A 23,871-nucleotide genomic window follows, 5' to 3' on the forward strand; every position below is an offset into this window, starting at 1 on the left:
ATATACTGAGTTAAAGAAAAAGTAATTTGTATACACGCTGATCAGAATTTCGCAGCATGTCTAGAAATGGTCCATGGCAACTGGATAAAGATGTCTGCTGAAGAGAACTAAACAGAGGTCACTAATCAGAAGGAACACATGAAAAAATATATAGCCTATGTTTGGTATTGAGGGTGGGTAAGATCTTTTTCATGTGCATTCTCATTTATACTCTCAAATTATTTTATTATATTTAAAAATACAAAAAATAGAGTTAGATTAAGTAAAATATTTCTATTTTGAAGGAAGGGGAAACTGAAGATGTTAAGACGCTTTAACTTAGCAAATGCTCAGTAGTGAGTATAAATAGTGTCTACCAACTTTATGAAATGTTCAGGAACTTCTTGTCATTAGCTCATTAGGCTTTAACTGAGTATGCACTAGTCAGGTATCCATCAGTGACTACTTAAATAATCATTAATTAGTGCTAATTGACTGTATCATAGACTGTCTTTGCAGGCTGATTTAAATAAGCAGGCCAACAGGCTGTACAATTTGTTACAAGTTCATACTGGTTCATTAAGGCAGGTTCTACGAGTTTGAAACAACTTAAGGTGGTTTTGTGCAATAAATCTAGTGCCAGCCAGAACTGGAATGCACACCCAAAGTCCACAGAATAGAGATTCTTACATTTGAGTATAGATCTATATTGATTTCAGTTTGTCTTGGATCTATAATAAGGAGAAATGAAAAATTACAGTTTTTATGTACCTGCATAAGCCTGCAGAGCAGAGCGAGTTAATGTTCCTGGGAGAAAAAAACTACAGTCAACAGGGTGCTTGTATTGTCCCCTTGGATTAATTGGGTGTTTCATTTCAGTAATAAATCACTGATGTAAAGAAGGGGTTACAGTGAATCTAGCAGAACCCTAAGCTCACTAGGACCTGAGGCAGCACACACAGCACCATCTCCCTTCCTCTTGTGGAGCCTTTTCTTTCCTTGGTGGACTCGATCATTCCCTGTTTTTCTACCTTACGTTTTCTCTGATTATGTATACCCTCTCTTTCCTCATTACTCTGACTTGCCCACAGCTTCCCTGGCCTTTCTAACCCTAAGTTTACTCCATGGACTTGCAGGTTCACTTCCTAAGGCTTATTAACCCAACTCTAGGAAAAGCCCTGGTTATGTCAGCACACCTGACCAGTTAGGGAAAGGCTGCAGCTGACTAAGGTGCCCACCACTGGCTCCAGGTGGAGACTAGCAGGTGAGTGTAGCTGCAATAGGTAGGTGGACAGGCACTGATGGAAATGTGTAATGCAATTATTTTAGGTTCTCAAATAGTATTTCACCTGACATCTAGGCTGCTTTTTTTGGGGGGGGGGTCAAATTTTTATTTTTATCCTCCCTTTTTTTCAACTCTAAATAAGAAAGGGTCAACATTTTCATTTTAAAGTTTTAATTTGAAACAGTATATTTATGGAAATATTTCTGAAATTCCTATCCAGGTAAAATGCTAATTTTAAAACTACATTATAATTCTGGCCATGACTTCAGTTGGATATGACTTTTTTTTCAGTTCCCTTCCTAAGCTATTATATAATTTTCTTGGCTATCATATTATCAAGCAATTGCATCTCAGAGATTGCTGGATTTTTGTAGTGGATGAAAAACTTTCTAAATTGATAAAATTACCATGAGCTTTTGAGCATAAAGGTAAAATATATATTTGGAATTTTTATTACACTTATAGTCATTAAATTAATAATTTAAATTATCCTGTAGATGGGAGCATTATAACAGCAGAGAAATATCATATAGCCATACCCCTTGTAAAACCGAAAAATCCATTTACAGCATAATAGTACATTCTTTTCATATATCAATACTGGTTATGTACTCCCAATGCTCATATTAGAACTTAGGTTCTCTCTGAGGTGTGATGGTTGGGAACTCCTCTAGATGCCTCTTTGAAAAAAAAAAAAAAAGACATCAATAAGCCTCATATAGTTTCTAAAATGCCTGGCATGTAAGTCATTGGGAAGATTGTTTCAAAAATAAAAAGGATAAAACAATATAGTCTTGGCTGGTTTTCTACAGTGTCATAAAATCAACAGCATGCATATTTAAATTATTTAGGATTTTATTTCCAAAACTGCTATAGTAAAATCACAAACCCTAAAAGATACTGCCCAAGAAGCAGAAATTTTTAAATTATTTTAAAATAGTAGAAAAATATGGGTAACCATGGGTTTAGATTATAATACAAGCATAACAGATTATAATTAAAGTTGTATAAAATTAAACCTGACACAGAATTGCTATGCACTGAGTCCATTAAAATAGATACTGAATCCATTAACAATTTTGTTCCCTAAAACAGATCTCTGAAATATCTTTTGATTCACTTTAAGATTAGTTTCCTCTTCCTTCAAAACAGAAATTAATTTAAATCTATTTTTATTGTGTCTTATTATTTTTAAAATAGTAAAAAAGTTATACCTGACCTATTTTAAACAAAATTAGAACTTAGACATACTCATTGTTTTCCATCATGCTTGCAATGATAAATATATATAAATCAAAAGTCAATGGAAATCAAAGAAGGTATAAATAGAGAGACATAACATGTTCATGGATTGGAACACTCAACACAGTAAATGTACCAATCTCTCCAAATTGACTTATAGGTTTAAGTAATTCATATCAAAATCCCACCAAGGCTTTTTTGTACACACAGAATTGATTATAAAGTTTATATGGAAAGATGCAAGCTAGCTAGAATAGCTAAAACATTCTTGCAAAAGAAGAAAAAGTGTGAAGAATCACTCTACCCAGTATAAGACCAACTATATAGCTACCATAATCAGGCCATGTGGTATTGGTGGAGGGATACACACATAGACCAGTAGAATAAAAAAGAAAACCAAGAAACAGAACCACCCAAATATACCAAAAAAAATTTTGACAAAGATATAAAAGCAATTAAATGGAGGAAGGATATCCTTTACAACAAACGGTGCTGGAGCAATTGGACAATCATAGTCAATGGAACTCAACCTAAATTTCACACTTTATACAGAAATTTACTCAAAATTGATCACAGACAAATGTAAAGCCATACAACTTTTAGCAAAAATATAGAAGAACATCTTCAGAATGTAGGAATTGCTAAGGAGTTCTTAGTCTTGACTAAAAGCACAATCCATGAATTGATGCATTGATATTGGATCTTATCAAAATTTAAAACTTTTTGCTCTGCAAAAGCTCATGTGGAATGGATGAAAAGTGAAACTATGAACTTGGGGAAAATATTCATACACCATATATATGACAAAGAACCAGTAATTAGAATATATAAAGAATTCCTGATACTCAGCAGTTTAAAAAAATACATTTAGAAAATGGTCAAAAGGTAAAAACATTTAGAAAATGGTCAAAAGGTAAAAAGAAAAAAAATATGCTTGCCAGATTTCCAAGTGCATTCTCACAAAACAGAGAGAGAGAAAGAAAATGGGCAAAAGATATAAACAGAAGATATAAAAATGGAAAATAAACACACAATACATAAGAGGCTCATTTGAAAAGTAGTAAGTGTATGTAGGACTCAGACAGCCTGAGTTTGATTCTAGATCCACCCCTCATCGACTGTATGACTTTGAACTACTGGTCATCGTGTTTCAATTTCTTCATCTTTAAAACAGGAATAATAACATTACGAATTGGATTGCTGTCATAATTAAATGTGAAGACATTTGGAAGGTGATTAGCACAGTATCTGGCACATAATAAGCAAATATATGTGATGTGGACTTTGAAAATTTTAAAGATAATGTTATTCTACAGCATACTAAGGATTTCATTTACCTCTATGAAATTGATGTTTGACAATCTTCAACCCACAAAACAGATAATTTCATATGGTTCAACTTACACAACACTGTAGAACTGATATTTTGGTATTCTTGTGAATAAATAACCATAGAATCTATTTATAATACCCCAAAGATGGAATATTAAACCTCATTCTATGGATGAAGGAACTGGGAATCACACTGGTCTCAACTAGGGCTCAAATTTGTACTATTTTCTCCTTTCAGTACTGCCCTTTTATTCATCCATGCAGCAACTGAGAGTAATGCTGTCTGGAAATGATATTAAAGCACTTCAACAGCGGCATAAACAACTTCTGGTAACAAGATCATTGCTGCTCCGGACATACAGAGTAATCTTGTCATTTTTACATGTATAATAAAGGCCCTGTCACATTATGATAAGTATCTCCCAGGGCAGGAAAGGAGTGCACTGTCTACTGGCAAGATTCCATTACTCTTTACTCTATATAGCAAGTGATTTATTTTCAGAACCCTACCTGTGAAGAAATCTGTGTGTTTAAAAGATCATTTAATTTTTTTGAAAGTAAAAATGTGCTGTGTCTTTCATTTCAGTTGAAGTCACATATGGCATGTTACATTTCTCTTTTGGCAGTTCTCTTCACCTGGCCAACATCCACTAAAGGAAGAATTGGCACTTCTCGTTTGAACAAACTCCTTCTGACTGGAAGAGAGGCAAACTTGGTTTGGAATTAACACCTTTTCTGACCAGGGCCATTAGTACTACCAGTCTGGATCCTGAGGCTGTCTCCATTCACCATTTATACTAGTTGGCAACTTATCAAGCATTAAGTGTGAAAAATGACAGACACAGAATGATTAGTATTAAGATAACCCATTGCCAGGAAAACTCCTGAAAAAAAGACAAAGCTTTATTGCTAAGAAATTCAAACTCATACTGAAGTGGATGTATCAGTTCTTCCCTTATGGTAAATTTCATCATTACACAGGTCTTAGTTCATATGTCTAAGTGTTGACTTCTCTCTCAATCTTAATTGTAAAATATCTTTTCCCTCTTCTTTCTTGAGTGTTCCAGATATTGGAAGCAATTCCTCTATTCTCACGTGTTACCCTTTGAGAAAATGTAAAATAAAGAACATAAAGAGATCTGCTACTTCTGACAGTTTTAATTACAATCCTAAATGTGAACAAAAAAGTTAATGATAATCTTAATATAGTTGTTTTAAGTGCCTTCAGCTTTACAAGTCCTAGTGATGAAAGTTGAGTTCAATTTTCTAAGAAAGAAATATTGTAATGGCAAACACTGGTTGTTTCTGATAGGTTTGTTGCTTTTGCATCTGGAGTTATTATTCAAAATTGAAATTATGAAGCATATTCTTATGCTTGAACTGGCTGAAAAACTCATCAGCAAAAGCAACTAATAATACTGAAGAAATAAGCATTTTTATAAGTCATTAAAAAGATAAATGAAAAATGGGTTAAAGTAATAATTGGAGATTTTACTATACCATTAGACTATAAACTCAGCTTAAGAAAATATCCCGATCATGACTTTCATACACAACATTACTTTCTTTACTTCAGAATCAACATAGAAATAATTATTCTGGAGTACTAATTGTTGCATGAAAAAGTGTTACGGTGAAACCCTTTTTTGCTTTCATTTTTGTCAATAGGTTATTGTCATATTTCATGAAAAAAGCCACCTAAGTTATTTCTGTAATAAAATTTATGTTCTGTAGAAAATACCTTCTACCAAAAGGTCTATAAAATCTATTCAGAGAATATAATTTATAGCAGTTTACACAGGAGACTGCAACAAAGACACACTATATCCTAAGGTTAGATTAAAAGAGAGACAAAGAGATAAAAAAGAAAACTACTGATATTTCATATTAATTATCTTAAAATAGTTTACCAATATTAACTAGTAATGAGGTAAATACGCATCTCCATGCTATGCTTACTAAATAAAGGTATATCAGTGAAATTTCTGGAAAGACTATTTGGACATACCTGCTACTGACAATAGTTCTGAAAACACACAGCTCAAATTTAATCCCCAAATTTATCAACATATGTAATCATTTAGGTGTTTAGTAGTTTCTGCATTTCTAGAAAAAAATCAACAACACTAACTGTATAACAAAACTAAACATGCTTAGATTTCTACAACATATTAAAAATCAGTTTTTCAAAAGGCCCTAGACTTCAATGTTTACACTGTATTACAAATTATAAAAACAAATGGAACCAAATTACAGTGGTTAAATGCTTTTTCAGGGTCCCTTCTAAGTGAATGAAGCCATTGGCACATTTTTTAAAATGTTCTTGCCTACAAATGTATTTGGAATTTTTGTATAGTTTGGGATGTTTCTGATATTTTTCAAATTTATTTCAAAGCACCAAAAGACGTTTTCAAGGAATTATTTTCCTGCTTTCATTTACGACCTGAAGCAAAAGTATAAAAGCTCCAAAAGAGCAATTTGCCACAGCATCAAGAGAACACAGGCCCCAACTACAGTCTCACGCCTTTTGTAAACTTCTTTTCTGTGTTCACACTTGTGAAACACAGGATGTGGCACATGGTGTCAAAAAGAGAAGAATAAACAGTTCTTGCCCTTGAGGACGTTATGCTCTAAATGTAACAGAGACATCTAAAAATTAGAGAGGGTCTGTCCATGAAAACATAAACGCAAGCATGCAGTATACAAATATTATGTTATTTTTTAAAAGAAATAAAATAAAATAAATCAAGTTGAGGCAATGCAAAGCAGATAGGATGAGATGAGCCAAGAAAGTTTCCTTGGAGAAGTTGAGTATTCAAACATGATTTAAACTAGACTTTGAGTGTGAAAAGTAAAATGTATTAGTGGAGAAAATCTGGAATATAAAATATTTTTATATAGCTTATACCTAGTATAGAATATAAAAGAGAACTAGAAAAATGATGTAGTTTATCCTCAAGGTTCAGCCATGTTGTTGCATATGCAAGATTTCCTTCTTTTTTTAAGGCTAAATAATATTCCATGCTGTGTGTGTGTGTGTGTGTGTGTGTGTGGTTTATGTGTGTGCGCACATGTATGTGTACATTTAGGCTATTTCCACATCTTGGCTATTGTGAACAATGCTGCAGTGAACATTGTGGGAGAGGGGAACTATCTCTTCAAAATACTGATTTCAATTATTTTGGGTAACTATCCAGAAGTGGCACTACTGGATCACATGGTAGTTCTACTTTTAATTTTTTGAGGAACTTCCGTACTGTATTGTTGATTTTAATTACACTTTTTAATAAAATTAAGAAAACAATAAGTACATTGCAAGAATGCTATGAAGATTGGTGATGATATAAGTTCAACACCTGGCACGGTGATTGGCTGACATATGGTTCTTAATGAACGAGCTTTATTATTATGACCATCCTTCAACTCCAAACTTTTATGACTTAATTAGAAGCTTACCTTACTTATATGAAAGCCAAATATTAGTAAATTTCCAACTGTATTGTTGAAGATCTATATTTTTATTTTAAAATGTTTAAACAAGATCAATAATCATGACAGAATATTTTATGACACTTATAAGAAAAATTCAAGCTATTGTTTAATGGACCAGACTAATGAATGTACAGCCCTAAGGTAACAACAATTTGGGAAGCAAAAAATGGTCACAAAATCCTGACTGCAATGAGTGTAAGAATCTAGTTGCAAGCCCACAAATCACACCAAAACATGTGACATAGAATATACTCTATTTGTAGTTTTAAGTGCCTTCCTAGATCCACCACTCAAATATTAATACTATTTGTTATCTCTCTACTTCATTGTTATACAAAGCAATTACTTTAGTATGATTAATGGCTGTAATAAATATGTAATTAAAATCATATGACAGCACTATCATCCACATAATGATTTTATCCAATTAAATGTTCAACTATAAAATTTCTATTCTGATTAGATAATTACTATAAAAGTATGCTACTCAAACGTTTAACAAAATACTTTCAATACTCAAGCTTCTTTCACTTATGTTTCTGTGAGTCAGCAACTAGAAACCATGGAAGCAGAAAGAAAAGCATGTAATAATCTGAATCTTTAAATAAATAATATACATAATTATGATATTACTACTTACTTATTAACAATTTAGGGATACTTCTTAGCAACTAAGCTGTTTGATGAAAACGAGGATAATACCAAATAACATACAATAGATAGTATGAATGATATTTGATGACTGTTAAAGTCAGGGGGCTGATCTCTTGATCTAAATTAGATTCTACTGGTCTTTTTTCTTACTTTCACTGTTCTAATTTGTACTTACATATTTATCTCTCTGCTTATTTAATGAATGAATGAAGTGTCATAGATCTGCAGAAACAATTCAGCCACGAGTCTATCTGTTGAATGTCCCTAAATTACATGAAAGCATGTGGAAGTCATAAGGGAGTGAAGAAGGCACTTCAAGGCAAAGGACCACATGCTGTGAGAGTACAACATTTTCACTAAGCCTCATTTCCCCGGAATATCCAGGACATATTTGTTCCCAGGGGAATGCAGCACTGAATTACTCTTTCTAGATATGTCTGTCAACATCATGGACAGCTTTATCTACTTTTTATAAACGACCAAGCACAAGTAATATTCCTAATACTGACCGTCTAAGAGATGCAATACAACAATGTTATTTTTCTCTAAAAATAAAAAGGTGGAAATATAAAGTGAAGAAATCTTACAGTGTAATACAGTTTCCTAGGCCATGATTTGGGTCATGCTCTGTTCCATATAGCAGCTCCTCCACGACAGCACCCACAGCAAACACACACTTTTGGTGAGTAGGGGGACGAGCGCGACCAGAAAAACCAATGCACAGAGAAGCAGAAAGCAGTACCCAACAGGTCTCCCACTATAAGTCAGATGTAATACAGTAGAGGTATTATATATCTATATTTGTTTCACATAATATATACCCCATTGTGAACGTGTGTGCCTGAATCTGGAATGCACAGTATTCTACTAAATTTGTCAGGTTAACCAGTTTCACAGGAAAAATATTTGTTTATAAATGATACATTAGCTTATATTATCAAAAAGCTTTATCCACAAAGGAAAACACAGCAAAGCACTGACTACTTTTTGGGTCCCCACTTTGTGGGACATACATTAGTGTTTAGAAACAGGTTAGATCCTAAAACTTTGTTTCTATATGCATGTGTTCATAGTCCAAAGTAACACTTTAAAAGTACCAATATGTAAACAATTACTGCTGCTTTTGAACTCTGTAAAGTGTATAGTTTAACTTTCTTCTTTCTGTCATAAGTGTTAACAAGCCGTTATTCCGAATACATCACAGGCTGCTGATCCAGATGAACAAGACTAAAATGACTTCACACAACTTATAAAACCATCTGAAGGTGGCCAGCAAAGTTGAAGTATGTTTCCTTGACATCTTCCTTTCTACTTGTCAATAAAGTACATTAACTGAAAGTTTGTAGGTGGCAAGATTCTGAATAGAATCTGGCAATTTTATTATCTCTAATTTAGTAAATGTATAATCTGGTAAGTAGGTAAGAATTTTGAACCAAAAATTCAGAGATAATATCAATACAATACAGTCTACATTCAAGAAGTGGATATTATCATTAAAAATCCTACGGGAATTGAGAAATGAGAGAGAATTGTGATGTGGGCAAATTTGGCAAACCTCTCTGGAAAAGGATGGATAGGATTTTGAAGAGGAAAGAGAATAAAGAACAATAGTCACATGGCTGGGGGGACAGCATAAATAAAAATATGGAGAAAAGCATGATCATTACAGACGAGGAGAATATGAAGACAAGGGGACTAACTGGAAGTGCGGGCTCTTGCTGAGATCTAGTGGGATTTAGGGTGGGGAAGTGAGGCTCATGAAGCTGCCTGGTGAAAGGGGCTTAGACATGATAGAAACACAGGAAAATAATATAAGAAAACAAGTGACTTAGGAAACTTAGTGTGATGCTGATAAACAACCATTTTCAGCAGAGGCAATGTCCAGAGGTGGGTCACAAATACACAAAATGCACCAAAACAGAGAATCCTCTTTTAACGCTCCTAAGGCAGATCAGGCATTTAAACAGGAAGTATGGTATAAGCTAAATGCAGATGCATTCATCTTCTTTTACATCATGTAGCACTTCTAGGTATGAGAATATAAATAGTTAAGGCTATTTCTTGCAGAACTAGTCTTTACTAAAATTGGTATCCATATATGATATATACATTAGAATGACCCATAAGAGATTCGAGATAGTGGAAGCTTCATTAAGGAGTATTAACTAATAAGATGAAAGCTTACAGATTTTACTTTACTTCAAAACAAAGGTGTTTAAAGAAGTATATGTAAAGTGTCTCACGTGATATTAGTTTACATTATTATTTGAAAGTCAGCCTGTAAACAAACATTAAGAAAGATTTCATAAAGTGCAATAAAGTCACAACTACTGACTTCAGATCACGGTTCTGACAAACTACAAACTGTGTAAACTTAGTCGAGTTAACCTCTTACTTATCATTTTTAAATGTGAAGAACTGAGGGCATTAAATGAGATAATATAGAACTCAATATATATTATCAGCTATCATCATCATCATGATCGAGGAAATATTTCTTTTAATTTGGTCCTTCCCACTGGTAATTTACTGGAAAAAAATTATGTTTTAAGAGTACAAAAGAACAAATGGCAGCTCATAGCTTATACTTTCCACTTTTATGACTCCTTTTAATTAACAATTTGTAGAAAATCAAACATCTTGGAGTTCTCCTATATTAAAAGGAAACCATGTATATTATTTTTTATCATCATTACACTATTTCAGAATATATTTGTAAGAAATATATTATAGCCATGACCCTCTGTTGGAGCTAACCTTCTGTGAAAGTTACTATTAAAAAGATGATTAAAACAAATTACTTTTAAGGGGAAAGTACTATAAGTGCTGTCTTTGTATTGGTTAAAAGAATGGAGAATATTATTGTCAAAAAGCACCTTAAAATGCTGATGAAAAGCTTTCCCCTTCCATGCATGCTTATATCCAAAGGATTAAGAAATCTTGAGTAAGGCATTGTTTTCAGAACTGAATACATTTAGTTTAATCAGTGAAATTTTCATTTCAATAATCAGTTGAATAACAAATATACAACAAGAGCATAAATAGAACTGTCCTAATTTAATTGCTCACTGTGCAATGTTTTCAGACAGACTTAAAAAAAAAGGTCCAAAATCAGTTAAGACTCCATACCAAAGTATTGGGAGAGATGTTTTTCAGATTTTATAGGAGAAATAAGTCTTCTTCCCTAAGTTTTAGGACAAGATTCCCAGAATGCTGAGATTCAAAGGAGGAAAAGGATACTGCAACTGTAGCATAGGGAAATAAGAAACTGATAAATTTTCATTAACTTTCCAGTTGCAAACATATTTTTATTTCTCCCATCTCAGCTCATCTCAAAAGAATCCTATATATTAGACAAGACAGGAAAGATTTTCTCATTTTAAATTGCAAAACTATATATTTTCTCAGAAGCAAATCTAGCTGGTAGGAATTTCTTACAGAGAAGTATTCCTTGTGTCACATAATCTATTTATGAATTATCTGAAACTTTCAGATAGTTTCAAAGAAATTAAATGTGGTAAAAGTACTTCATACAGCCTGCTAATGTTTAAAGGTTTTTTATAAAACATGCTTATAGCATGGGTTATTTTACCTCTTAACATGATCTAACGATTTAATACATCCAGCTTCCCTGAAGAGAAAGAAAAGAAGGTGGAAGGGAGGGAAATCTCTATTTATTTGGCCTAATACAAATATGAACTAAGTTGGAAGTTCCTGAATCCAGATGTGGATGAGAAAATGGAAACCTTTTCTAACAATCTGCCCAACTGCAATAACAAGTTTACAGCTTACACAGAACTTTTGCTACATGATCACACTTAATACTCCCAACAACTTAAGGGGATACATTTTATTTTCCCTTCAAAGGAAAGGGCTCTGTCCATGGCCATGCATTTTATGGTGGTAGAGCAAGGGCACACACTGAGGAATTGTGATGCCATTTTCAGATTTTTTTCCATCTCATCATCAGAGCAACTCTATGATCCTTTATTTTATTTTATTTTTTTATTGAAGTAGAGTTGATTTACAATGTTGTGCCAATCTCTGCTGTGCAGCAAAGTGACTCAGTTATACACATAGAGACTTTTTTTTTTATATTCTTTTCCATTACGGTTTATCACAGGATATTGAATATAGTTCCCTGTACTACACAGTAGGACCTTGTTGTTTATCCATCCTCTATATAATAGTTTACATCTGCTAATCCCAAACTCCCAGTGTTTCCCTCCCTGACCCTCCTCCCCCTTGGCAACCACAAATATGTTCTCTATGTCTGTGAATCTGGTTCTGTTTTGCAGATAGGTTCATTTATGGCATATTTTAGATTCCACATATAAGTGATACCATATGGTATTTGTCTTTCTCTTTCCAACTTACTTCTCTTAGTATGATAATCTCTAGTTGCATCCATGTTGCTGCAAATGGCATTATTTCATTCTTTTTTATGGCTGAATAGTATTCCACTATATATATGTATCACATCTTCTTCATCCATTCATCTGTCGATGGACGTTTAGGCTGTTTCCCTATCTTGGCTATTGTGAATAGTGCCTCTGTGAACATAGGGGTGCATGTATTTTTTGAATTATATTTTTGTCCAGGTATATGCTCAGGAGTGGGATTGCTGTATGATCCTTTTTTTTTTAATTGAAGGGGTAAGGTGGTTCTTCCTAACATATATAAAGTCTGGTCACTATCACACTACCAAAGTCCCAAATTGTGCATATACGTGTGTGTGTGTGTGTGTGTGTGTGTGTGTTGGTGCATTATTATGTCAGATATCATAAAACCTTATTCATGCCCTTTAGGAGCTAGGCATATGTACAGTTGAGAGCTTGAAGAGCTAAAGGACATTGGCACAAAAATTGAACAGAAATAAAAATGAACTTAGGAGATTTCTTTCTCCATAAAAAATTAAGTGATGATATTCTAATGCTCAAATATGTTTGCATTTGATCCTTACATGCATGAAATGCACACCCTAGTTGTACCAGCGACTGGGGGTTCAAAGCACAGGGCTACAATTTATGGAACACTTCTTATACGGCAGACATTTTGCTCTACACTACACATACACTGTATCGTTTACTCCTATCAACAATCAGCCCTGATAGGAATAATTACCTCTGTTTTCAATGTAAGGAAAATTAAGTGTTTCTTGCCCTAAGTCACACAGCTAGTTAATGCAGTAGGAGTACTTGAAACTGAAATCTGCCTGGCTTCAAAGCTAGTGTTCTTAGCCCTTCTCTGAAGTTGTGTTCAATTTTATTCACCCATCAAAACTTAACTTTAAGGAGGGTGGGAGGGAGGGAGACGCAAGAGGGAAGAGATATGGCAACATATGTATATGTATAGCTGATTCACTTTGTTATAAAGCAGAAACTAACACACCATTGTAAAGCAATTATACTCAAATAAAGATGTAAAAAAAAACACACACACAAAAAAAAACTTAACTTTAAGAGCACATATGAATGTCCTCCCTTCTCAGACAAAACTGTATTTCCCATGTAAGTGGAAATTCCCTTGAAAGAAAAACCACATTAAAAAAATTCATTCTCAGAATTTCTCTTCTATAAAAATCAAGATAGTAAATATTTCCTTCTGTATGTATTTTCCTCAGCTGTGTGTTTTTAATTATTTTTCAAGTGGTAGTCTCTTTTGTTGGAAATATACAAGATTTAGATTCAAAGGCAGTGTACAGAAAACCTAAGGTGAAGTAATGATAACTTGAACCTGAGATTTTCCTTTCAGAAAGCATAAAAGTGAGAGAGCTGCGTCATGTTTTAGAAAGGCTGATGGCAGGTGCTTTGGCATGAAGTTATTGTGGCATAACTAAGTCTTAACGATCCTGGGTACTGAGTAGGGGATTTGAGATACACATATATACATATTCAGCTATGCCAACTAGGTTATATAAAGGTTACACAAAGTGCTTTGCGTTGCAAGCATCCAAGGTATTCGGTGTATTTGGGATCATACTGGCACCCTAGAGACAACAGTTAATACCCCTGAGTCATAAAACCAGAAAGACACTGAATATTTGAATGGAGGAAAAAATTACAGTGTTAAAATTCTTCTTAGTATGTGACAAAGCAAAATGAATTTACAGGAAAGTAGGTGAAACTGAAGCAAGGGTGATGGTATGGGGAACGAAGGGAGGTAGAAAAGCCAAATTTTCTTGTTAGCAAAGGATGTAGAAGTCGAAGCTAATTGTATAGTACCAATTATTTCTAACTTAGGACATAAATTATAACATGGTTATAGTCTTAACATGCAATCTTTACTCTTTTGCTTTTGGAAATGAAAAAAAAGTTGATTTCTAATGGTTTTCTTAATCAGACCCCCCAATGTTACTCCTCACACATTTTTAAGTTAACCAATTGCAAATATTCACATAGCAATTATTAGAACTAACTACAGTCAGGCTGAGAAGGGCAACTTAACTGTCCAACAGTGCACTGGGAGAAGGTTAACTGTACTTTAATATAGGGAGACTCAAGAGTCATTGAACGGAGCTTTGTGCAGGAGGTCACACATTTTTCCAAAGAGTCAAGAAAATACCATTAAAGAGAAAGAATCTCACAAGTTATTTATTAACCATAGTACATAATTTTAAATCCTGAGAAATATAGGATCAGAGAAGAAAATATCAAAATGAAACTGAAAACACACTATAAAGTATTCAGGTAAGACTAAAAGTGACCAACTAAATTTGCCAAGAATACTCAATGGGGGAAAGATAGTCTCTTTAATAATTGGGGTGGTGGGAAAACTGGATACTCACATGCAAAAGAATGAAACTGGACTCTAATCTTACACCACTAACAAAAATTAACCTGAAATGGATTAAAGATTTACTTATAAGACGAGAAAACATAAACTGCTACAAGAAAACACAGAAGAAAGCTACTGGACATTGGTCTTGATAATAATTTTTGGACATGACACCAAAAAGCACAGGCAACAAAAGCAGAAGGAAACAACTGGACTATGTATAAAATGGATAACTAATGAGAACCTACTCTGTAGCACAGGGAACTCTACTCAGTGCTCTGTGGTGATCTAAATGAAAAGGAAATCCAAAGAAGAGGGGATGTATGTACACATATAGCTGATTCACTTTGCTGTACAGTAGAATCTAACACAGCATTGTAAAACAACTATACGCCAATAAAAATTTTTTTTAAATTGGAGCTACATCAAACTAAACTGAATCTGTACAGAAAAAAAAAAAAAACAATGAACAGGCAATCTACTGAATGGGAGAAATATTTGCAAACCATGAATCTGATAAGGGGTTAATATCCAGAATATATAAGGAACCATACAACTCAACAGCCAAAATAATCATCATCATCATCACCATCTAATTAAAAATGGGCAAAGGACTTGAAGAGACATTTTTCCAAAGAAGATATACAAATGAACAAACAGGTACATAAAAAGATGTTCAACATCCCTATCATAAGGAAGATGAAAAACAAAACCACAAAGAGATATCATCTCAAAGCTTCTAGGATGCCTATTATCAAAAGACAAGAGGTAAGTGTTGGCAAGGATGTAAAAAAAGGAAACATGTTCCCTGTGGTACAGCAACTATGGAAAATAGTATGGAGGTTCCTCAAAAACATTAAAAAAAAGAACTACCATATAATCAAGCAATCCTGGTTCTGGATATATATCCAAAGGAAATAAAATCACTATCTTAAAGAGATATCTGTTCATTGTGGCATTATTTATGATAGTCAAGACAAGGAAACAACCTAAGTGTCCACTGATAGATTAATGGATAAAGAAAACATGGTATATTTTCACATTTATAGTGGAATACTATCCAGTATTTGGATAGTATTTGGATATACTATCCAAACAAAATCAAAATAAAATAATGTTCATTAGCCATTACATGTTTTAATTTAAATGCACCCTTTTACTTTTACATGACCTTGTGTAATAATAATTGTACTTCCTATCTCTCATGAGTTCTTTGATTATGGAATCACTCATATCCCCTATTCTTTTATTTGTAAATAAGGTTTTCTAACATGTAGGGCAGCTGTCTTTTTCTAATTAAAAACCTTAAGATTGTGTGTATATACACACACACACATATATACACATACATATATGTAAATCTACCTGTTCTTAAAATTGTAATAATATTTATGTCATAAATTGCTCCTCTCTTGTTGAACCAAATTATGTTGACACCAGCAGTCATCCTCATACAGTTTAAAATTTCAGTCGGGGAGATAAATCCTAGGATTTTCACAGTTTAATAGAATACTTCTAAGAACATGTTTCATAGTTCATGTCCTCTTTGATTTCTTTCTTATCTGTTCAGTATCAGGAATGGAATTGTCCATATTCTTCACTTGCAATCTGTCACTACTATTTCACTTTTAGTCTTTTTTTTTTCTTGAGATATATTTGACATATTGTATAAGTTTAGGGTGTACAATGCGATAATTTGATATACATATATAATGTGAGATGATTACCACAAGAATGTTAATTAACATATCTGTCACCTCACAGATGTGTGTGTGTGTGTAAAGAAATTTTAAGATCTATTCCTTTAGCAACTTTCAAGTATATAGTACAATCTCATTAACTATAGTCACCATGCTGTACATTGGATCCCTAGAACTTATTTAAATCTTTTACTCTTTGAACACCTTTCCCATGTCCCCACCCCTCTCATTGCTGGCAACCACCATTCTACTTTCTGTTTCTATAAATTCTGTTTTTTAGATTCCACATATAATGAGATTGTATAGTATTTATCTTTCTCTGTCTGACGTATTTCCCTTACATAATACTCACAAGGTCCATCCATGTTGCTGCAAATGGATGGATTTCTTTCTTTTTTTATAAGCCCATGAACATTATTTTAAAGAAATATAGGGACTTCCCTGGTGGCACAGTGGTTAAGAATCTGCCTGCCAATGCGGAGGACATGGGTTCGAGCCCTGATCCGAAAAGAACCCACATTCCATGGAGCAACTAAGCCCACGTGCCACAAATACTAAGCCAGTGCTCTAAAGCCTGTGAGCCACAACTACTGAACCCACGTGCCACAACTAGTGAAGCCCGCATGCCTAGAGCCCGTGCTCTGCAACAAAGAGAAGCCACTGCAATGAGAAGCCCGCGCACTGCAATGAAGACTAGTCCCCACTTGCCGCAACTAAAGAAAGCCCACACGTAGCAACGAAGACCCAATGCAGACAAAAATTAAAAATTAATTAATTAAAAAAAACTAAAAAATAAAATATAAATAAATAAAAGAAATATGGAAGGGATACATACTCAAGGAAAAATAGAGTGACACATGGGCTTCCCTGGTGGCGCAGTGGTTGAGAGTCCACCTGTCGATGCAGGGGACACGGGTTCGTTCCCCGGTCTGGGAAGATCCCACATGACGTGGAGTGGCTAGGTGCGTGAGCCATGGCCGCTAAGCCTGCGTGTCTGGAGCCTGTGCTCTGCAACGGGAGAGGCCGCAACAGTGAGAGGCCCGTGTACCACAAAAATAAATAAATAAAAAAGAGAGTGACACAAATATTTAGTGATAGCCCTAAGAAAGATAAGCCCAAAATGAACTCAGCTTTCTGAAAATTGCTACAGGGAGCAAACAGAGGCTTTAATAGCTATTTCTAGCATAAGAATATTGCTTAGGGCAAGATAGAATAATATTAATATAGGACAAAGAAAAGTATGAATTTTAAAAATTCTATTTTCCTTTTGTATTTCTCCATCAAAGTGAAAGAGCATAAAATAGCAAAGTTTCTAAGTATTTTATTCTCCCTGATAATACGGATGGAAAAACCATAACAAATTACCTAACTAACCATTGCAAATAAATTCAAGTCTCCAAACACCTTGCAAATAAGGAAAAAGCAAGGAAGGAAGGGAGGGAGGGAGCAAGGGAAGAAGGGAAGAAGAGAGGAAGGAAAGGAAGAGAAGGAAGGAAGAAAGGAGGGAAGATTAGTAACATTCAACAAATCATGGAAGATATGAGAGGTGGAGACATATTAATAGACAAAGAATACTTATCAACTGCTAATTTTGGAATAGATAATGGCTTTTAAAAATAAATAATTAACAATGTATTTTGTAGATAATTATTTTTTTAAATCACCACTAGTAATAACCAATAAGGAATCACTGAAAACAACAACAACACAAACCTCCTTACTTTATACTGATTTTAGATTGTTAGAGCAGGCTTATGATGTTGATATGTCTCAATTACAACAACAAAGCATTAGACATATTTCTTTCCTATGTTCAATAAGGATGAATGCAAGTTGAATACTATCACATTTCAATGAAATTTTAGCAATTGTATGCAAATAATACTGCCCTTTCCATTTCAACCTAATGAATAGCTCTTATCTGATTAGTGGAAAGCTTTGAAAGAGAGCTACTCGATTTCAAAATCAGGATTTCAATTCATACTGACAACTAGTAATAATGAGTAGAAACCAAAAGAAAGTAAACAGTACACGGATAGATGTAAAGTTCTATATTTAGTTGCAAGAATGGAAGCACAATTATATTATGAGCAAAATCTGGCCTTATAATAACTTACATATAAAATAAAGACATGGAGGGTTTTTTTTTCCTTTTAATGATAAATTAAATGTAAACCAAAAGGGTAATATAACTTTTTATAGCAACAGATTTATAATCATTCCCAGAGGCAGGAAGTTCCACTGTTCAATGTTCTTAATTATTGTCACACTACATTTAGAGTATTGCATTCAGTGGTGAGTAGACAGTCTAAGAAGAATTTACATAAGCTTAGAAATTAGAAACCAGAATGGTAAGGAGCATATATACCATATGACATGAGGAAGCTGTCCTGTTAAGGGAAGAAACAGGAAGAATAAGTGGGCATACAGTATTTATGTCCAAAGCAGTTTTCTTCGACTGCTCCAGAAGACACAACACAGGTAGACAGAAGTTATAAGGTATATTTTGCCTTAAAGAATAATATTCTAACAAGAACTATCTCATGGTGGAACAGACTTCTTTAGCTCAATTTCCTTTCAGTAAGACATAATTTCTCAAAACAGATATCAATTACTGTTACACAAAGTATTCTAATCTGATAAGTTTTGTGAAACATTTTATTACAGAGAAATCTGGAATATTTATTGTGAATATCCTGTTCTCCTCTTCAAGAGCAGAAGATTGTATGCAGAGTTCCCCACACTATGAAACTCTTTTTTCAAGGCAATTTTCTCAAGACTATTAATCTGTGAATACAATTTGGAAAACGCAGCAAGGTGTTTTATGGAAGAGATACCTTGAGAAAGAGTTTATAATCGATTCTGAAGTTATTTCAAACTGTAATACTTTTATTATTCTACCTTTAATAGGAAGCCAAGACCATAATCACTAGGCATGAAGATACTCAAATCTGAGGGAGACCTTCAAGATGGCAGAGGAGTAAGACGCAGAGATCACCTTCTTCCACACAAATACATCAGAAATACATATACACGTGGAACAACTCCTACAGAACACATACTAAATGCTGGCTGAAGACCTCAGACTTCCCAAAAGGCAAGAAACTCCCCACATACCTGAGTAGGGCAAAACAAAAAAGAAAAAACAGAGACAAAAGAACAGGGACAGGACCTGCACCAGTGGGAGGGAGCTGTGAAGGAGGAAAGGTTTCCACACACTAGGAAGCCCTTCACTGGTGGAGACAGGGGGTGGCGGAGGGGGAGGGAGCTTCTGAGCCACGGAGGAGAGCGCAGCAATAGGGGTGCAGAAGGCAAAGCGGAGAGATTCCCGCACAGAGGATCACTGCCGACCACCACTCACCAGCCCAAGAGGCTCATCCGATCACCTGTCAGAGCAGGTGGGGGCTGGGAGCTGAGGCTCGGGCTTCAGAGGTCAGACCCCAGGGAGAGGACTGGGGTTGGCTGCATGAACACGGCCTGAAGGGGGCTACTGCACCACAGTTAGCCGGGAGGGAGTCCGGGAAAAGTCTGGACCTGCCAAAGAGGCAAGAGACTGTTGTTTCTGGGTGCGCGAGGTGGGGGGGATTCAGAGCAACGCCTAAAAGAGCTGTAGAGACGGGCTCGAGCCGCGGCTATCAGCACAGACCCCAGAGACGGGCATGAGACGCTAAGGCTGCTGCTGCCGCCACCAAGAAGCCTGTGTGCAAGCACAGGTCACTATCCACACCTCCCCTCCCGGGAGCCTGTGCAGCCCACCACTGCCAGGGTACCGTGATACAGGGACAATTTCCCCAGGAGAATGCACGGCGCGCCTCAGGCTGGTGCAACGTCATGCCGGCCTCTGCCACCGCAGGCTCGCCCCGCATTCCTCACTCCATACCCCTCCTTCCCCTCGACCAGAGTGAGTCACAGCCTAAGCAGCTGCTCCTTGAACCCCGTCCCATCAGAGCGAAGTACATGCGTCCTCAAGCAACCTACACGCACAGGCGGAGTCAAATCCAAAGCTGAACCCAGGAGCTGTGCAAACAAAGAAGAGAAACGGACATTTTTCCCAGCAGCTGCAGGAGCACTGGATTAAATCTCCACAGTCAACTTCATGTACCCTGCATCTCTGGAATACCTGAGTAGACAATGAATCATCCCAAAACTGAGGAGGGGGACTTTGGGAGTAACTGTAGACTTGGGCTTTGCTTTCTGCATCTAATTTGTTTCCGGTTTTATGTATATCTTAGTTTAGTATTTAGAGTTCATTATCATTGGTAGATTTGTTTATTGATTTGGTTGCTCTCTTCCTTCTTTTATTTTTAATATAAATATATATATATTTTTTCCTTTTTCTCTTTTTGTGAGTGTGTATGTGTATGCTTCATTGTGTGATTTTGTCCATAGAGCTTTGCTTTTACAGGGTTTTTGTCCTAGAGTTCTGTCTCTCCATTTTGTTTTTGGGTTTTTTTCGGTACATTTTTTAGCACTTGTTATAACTGGTGGATTTGTTTTTTAGTTTGGTTGCTCTCTTTTTTCTTTCCTTCTTTCTTTTTCTTATTACTTTTTATTTTTTTAATTTTTAATTTAAAATTTTTTATTTTAATAACTTTATTTTAATTCCTTCCTCCCTCCCTCCCACCCTCCCTCCTTCCCTTCCTTTTCTTCTGAGCCATGTGGCTGACAGGGGCTTGGTGCTCCAGCCAGGTATCAGGCCTGTGCCTCTGAGGTGGGAAAGCTGAGTTCAGGATATTGGTCCACCAGAAACCTCCCAGCTCCACGTAATATGAAATGGCAAAAGCTCTCTCAGAGATCTCCATCTCAATGCTACAACCCAGTTCCACTCAAAGACCAGCAAGCTACAGTGCTAGACACCAGATGCCAAACAACTACCAAGAGAGGAACACAACCCCACCCTTTAGCAGGGAGGCTGCCTAAAATCATAATAAGGTCACAGACACCTCAAATCACACCACCGGAGACGGTCCCGGCCACCAGAAAGAAAAAATTCAGCCTCATCCACCAGAACACAGGCACCAGTCCCCTCCACCAGGAAGGCTACACAACCCACTGAAACAACATTAGCCACTGGGGGCAGACACCACAAACAACAGAAACTACGAACCTGCTGCCTGTGAAATGGAGACCCCAAACATAGTAAGTTAAGCAAAATGAGAAGACAGAGAAACACACAGCAGATGAAGGAGCAAGGCAAAAACCTACCAGACCAAACAAATGAAGAGGAAATAGGAAGTTGACCTGAAAAAGAATTCAGAGTAATATTGTAAAGATGATCCAAAATCTAGGAAAGAGAATGGAGATAATCAAGAAATGTTAACAAGGAACTAGAAGAACTAAAGAGCAAACAGTGAAGAACAACACAATAAATGAATTTAAAAATTCTCTAGAAGGAATAGTAACAGAATCATGAGCCAGAAAAATGCATAAGTAATCTGGAAGATAAAATACTGGAAATAACTACCACACAGCAAAATAAAGAAAAAGAAAGAAAAGAATCGAGGACAGTCTCAGAGACCTCTGGGACAACATTAAAGGCACCAACATTCGAATTATAGGGGTCCCAGAAGAAGAAGAGAAAAAGAGAGGGACTGAGAAAATATTTGAAGAGATTACAGTTGAAAACTGCCCTAATATGGGAAAGGAATTAGTCAAGTCCAGGAAGCACAGAGAGTCCTATACAGGATAAATCCAAGAAGAAACATGTCAAGACACATATAAATCAAGCTATCAAAAATTAAATACAAAGAAAATATATTAAAAGCAGCAAGAGAAAAACAACAAATAACACATAAGGGAATCCCCATAAGGTTAACAGCTGATCTTTCAGCAGAATCTCTGCAAGCCAGCAGGGAGTGGCAGGACATATTTAAAGTGATGAAAGGGAAAAAAACTACAATCAAGATTACAACAAGGATCTCATTCAGATTTGACGGAGAAAGTAAAACCTTTACAAACAAGCAAAAGGTAAGAGAATTCAGCACCACCAAACCAGCTTTACAACAAATGCTAAAGGAACTTCTCTAGGCAGGTAACACAAGAAAAGGAAAAGACCTACAATACCAAACCCAAAACAATTAAAACACAGTAATGGGAACATACATATTGATAACTACCTTAAATGTAATTGGATTAAATGCTCCAACCAAAAGACACAGACTGGCTGAATGGATACAAAAATAATATCTATATATATGGTGTCTACAAGAGACCAATTTCAGACCGAGGGATACCTACAGACTGAAAGTGATGGGATGGAAAAAGATATTCCATGCAAATGGAAATCAAAAGAAAGCTGGAGTAGCAATTCCCATATCAGACAAAATAGACCTTAAAATAAAGACTATTACAAGAGACAAAGAAGGAAACTACATAATGATCAAGGGATCGATCCAAGAAGAAGATATAACAATTGTAAATATTTATGCACCCAACATAGGAGCACCTCAATACATAAGGCAAATACTAACAGCCATAAAAGAGGAAATTAACAGTAACACAATCATAGTACGGGACTTTAACACCCCTTTTTCACCAATGAACAGATCATCCAAAATGAAAATAAATAAGGAAACACAACCTTTAAATGATATAGTAAACAAGATGGACTTAACTGATATTTATAGGACATTCCATCCAAAAACAACAGAATACACATTCTTCTCAAGTGCTCATGGAACATTCTCCAGGATAGATCATACCTTGGGTCACAAATCAAGCCTTGGTAAATTTAAGAAACTTGATATCGTATCAAGTATCTTTTCCGATCACAACGCTAGGAGACTAGATAACAATTACAGGAAAATGTCTGTAAAAAATACAAACACATGGAGGCTAAACAATACACTACTAAATAACCAAGAGATCACTGAAGAAGTCAAAGAGGAAATCAAAAAATACCTAGAAATAAATGACAATGAAAATACGATGACTAAAAACCTATTGGATGCAGCAAAAGCAGTTCTAAGAGGGACGTTTATGCCAATACACTCCTACCTAAAGAAATAAGAAAAATATCAAATAAACAACCTAACCTTACACCTAAAGCAATTAGACAAAGAAGAACAAAAAAAACCCAAATTTAGCAGAAGGAAAGAAATCATAAACATCAGATCAGAAATAATTGAAAAAGAAATGAAGGAAATGATAGCAAAGATCAACAAAACTAAAAGGTGCTTCTTTGAGAAGATAAACAAAATTGATAAACCATTAGCCACACTCATCAAAAAAACAAGAGTAAAGACTCAAATCAATAGAATTAGAAATGAAAAGGGAGAAGTAGCAACAGACACTGCAGAAATACAAAGGATCATGAAAGATTACAACAAGCAACTATATGCCAATAAAATGGACAACCCGGTAGAAATGGACAAAATTCTTAGAAATGCACAACCTTCCAAGACTGAACCA

This window comes from Grampus griseus, assembly GCF_964374135.1.
Source record: "Grampus griseus genome assembly, chromosome: 6".
Lineage (NCBI taxonomy): Eukaryota > Metazoa > Chordata > Mammalia > Artiodactyla > Delphinidae > Grampus > Grampus griseus.